The sequence below is a fragment of the Oncorhynchus kisutch genome, unplaced genomic scaffold (assembly GCF_002021735.2).
Source record: "Oncorhynchus kisutch isolate 150728-3 unplaced genomic scaffold, Okis_V2 scaffold1290, whole genome shotgun sequence".
Taxonomy (NCBI): Eukaryota; Metazoa; Chordata; class Actinopteri; order Salmoniformes; family Salmonidae; genus Oncorhynchus; species Oncorhynchus kisutch.
Window position 1 is genome coordinate 45,001 of NW_022263235.1, and position 3,309 is coordinate 48,309.

Sequence of the window (3,309 nt, forward strand, 5' to 3'; positions counted from 1 at the left end):
AATTCCAAATTAACCCATGTCTAGTCAAATCCAGCTGGTCTGTTATGGGTATACTCGGCGTAGGATCAGGCAAAACCATCGAGTTGCATACCTTGTGCAGGTCCGGACCTCAGTCGGTTGCCATGTGTCCCTGTCAAGTGGTCAGTCTTTGAACTACCAGTGGTTTGAGCAGACAAAGACCCAGAAGGCGAGCCCTCTATACGGTTGTCATGCCTCCGCCCTTGGAGTTTCGTCCTGTGTTTCGGTAGGTGTATGGAGGGTTTAGAAACCGGCAAACCTTCTCTGGCTTACGTATGAAACGTCCGGCAGTAGTAGAAGTTAATTGGGTGTTTCCATCCCCACCATCTCAGTCGTAGGTAATTCAGTGGTTTTGGGTGATAGTGACCAGTGGAGTTACTCCCTTCCAGGATCGTAACGTTTCCAGAGGTATATCCTTCCTAGACAGTGAATTTGTTCGTAGTCCAGGTCAAAAAAAGTAGATTGGTTGTCCAGGCTAAGTACGGCGGGGTAAGGGATCCCCCCATGGGAAATTATTCCGTGGGATCCAATTCTCCGCCAGACATTATCTGAGCACCCCAGGGATTACACGGCCGACGCGAGTCCTCCAGCCGCAGCGCATGACCCAAAAGCCCCTCTTTTCGAGGACTTAACTGCCCCAACCCGCTAGGACCACCCACGCGCTACTGAACATACTGCCAATCCAATTCTAAACTGGGGTAGATAGTCGTCCAGCGCGTTACGTGAGTCTCCCGTGTGTAAAGGGGCTGGGAGGGTTGAGCCGATTGGTCTGCCAACAGAACCGCAAGAGGTCCCGAAGGAGTCCGGTCTATCCATATCCTCCTGTCTTCTTGCTTGGTGTATGGAAGGGCCTAATTGCTTAGGGTTTGCTCGCTGCGGGGGAGTCGCCAAGGTCGGGGTCCCCAGAGTAGTTGGAGAAAAAAGGTTCTCGTCCGTTGGGGGTGCTGGTGGGTGTCTCCAAAAAATATTTTAGAAGGGTGGTAGGTAGGTGAAGGTTTTTTTTGGTTTAAATTTGGTCTATTTGTGTTCTATTTTATTGTTTATTTTGGTCAAGGGTCCATGGTCATGGTAACCCTGAGTTCAAGAGACTTTGAAAATAAAATAATATATATATTTATGTACATATGTATTAATTTTTAATTTGTATTCTTTTGTTTTTTAATTTTTTTGTTTGTTTTTGTTTTTGTTGTTTCCTATTGGTCCAGGTTCCATGGTCATGGTAGCCCAAAGAGAAGAAAATTTGATATTTTGTTAAATATAAATTGGTTCCCTAGTGATTATTGTTACAGGATCCAAGGGATCAATAAGGATAATTATAAAGTACATTTTTAAGAGTCTGTAGTCATTGTAGCTTTCAAATACTATCAAATAACTATTTTATGGTTCTAATGGCCACCTTAATATTCCTAGGGGAGCCTACTGGTAAAAGGGCCGATGGCTAAGTATTAGTGTCTGTCTGTCAGCAGGGTTGGGACCAAGGATGAGGTGGGGGCACACATGCATACACACATGAACATAAAAGGGGATGTGCCTATACACATATTTTTAACATATACAAAAGCATAAACATACAACACCACCAGTGGTGTGAGGGATAGCATACAACGTCACACTCCACTACATCCTAGTGTGTGCATATATATGAGAGCTGTGTAAAAATCCAATTAAGGAAAGTAAAGTGTACAAATAAAAGAGTAGCCAAAAGGAGCTACCCCCGAAGTCCGTGTGGAATCTGCTTTCCTCACAGTCTCACACAGGTCTAGGGGTAGCCCAGCCACGACGCGTTTCTGCCTTACTCGGCTTCATCAGGTAGCAGGGAGGAGAATATATAAATAAAATTGAAATAAAAGGTGCAAAAAGTAGTAAAAATGTATGTATATATATATCTACATGTACAGTAGGGTGTACTGTGCAATTTACTTGCCTTGAATGTAGTCCTGGTTGGATGTGTGGAGCGAAATGTTTACTGTCCGGTGGTCTCCTCGTAAAGTTGTGAGGAGAGCTAACTCTCCGGTGTGTGCGCGTGTGGGAATATGGCTTAGGTTATTTCGATTGGGCTGTACTGTTACTAGGTAGGATAGCCGCTAACAGGTTGTGGTGTGGAGGAATCAGATTAAGGTGAGAGTGGAATGGGGATGCAGTAAAGTGGATGGGCAGTTAGAGTGGAGGTCAAGCACATTTAATAACAATACCATGGGGACCCAATGTGATAAATGTTCAACCTTGTAGTGACACAAGCTTTTCAAATGTTATTTGGTATGAATGAAGAGTGGAGTGTGACAAAATAGGAGACACAATACATTGTAAGGGACAGACAGGGTTAACAACATGAGGTCAGGTACAGATACATGTACACACACAAACATACACAGAGGGGTTGGAACTGGGGTTGCAGTTCGGGTTAGGGGCCAGGGCTAAGGTCAGAGACGGTATTAAGAATGGTAGGGGTTGGATTGGCCAAGGTTAGAGTTGGAGTGGTTTAAGGCTAAGGTTGAGGTCCAAATAAGAATGGTCAGGGCTAGATTTAGAGTAGGATGGTTAAGGTGAGGGTTAAGGTTAGGGTTGGGGTTGGAATAGTTACAGTTAGGGTTGGAATTATTCAGGTTAGGGTTAAGGTCAAAGTAAGAAGGCTAAGGTTAGGTTCAGTGTTGGATATTTTGGTGTTTTGCCCGTGTGAGAGAGGTTTTATTTTTGGGAAGGCCTCTGTCGTGGATCCCTGTGGGGAATTGTATAGGAGAAGTAGACTCTTTGCTTTTGGGGTGCTGTTTGGGTTGTGGGTGTCTGGTTTGGCTAATTTTTGAGTCGGTTGATCCACTTCCATCTCTGACACGTGGAAGCCGAAGGGGGGGAAGGGAGGGGTGTGCACTCCACATCATATACGCGCGGGACAGGTGGGTCCGGGCGCGGCCGGCCAAAGTAGTAGGCCCCATGGTTGCCCACTTGTAGATTAACCCGTTGGTTGGGTTAAAAGACTGTCTGTCAGTAGGTTTTAGGTTTAGGTATAGTTTTTAGAGTGGTTAAGGTTAGGTTTAGGGTTAGGTATAGGTTTTCAAAAATGGTTAAGGTTAGGGTTAAGGTTAGGTTTAGGGTTAGGTAAGAGTTTTTTAGAGTGGTTAAGGTTAGGGTTAGGGTTAGGTATAGGTTTTCAAAAATGGTTAAGTTTAGGGTTAAGGTTAGGTTTAGGATTAGGTAAGGGTTTTTAGAGTGGTTAAGGTTAGGGTTAGGGTTAGGGTTAGGTATAGTGTTTCCGAATGGTTAAGGTTAGGTTTTAGGTAGGTCTGTCAACTCAAC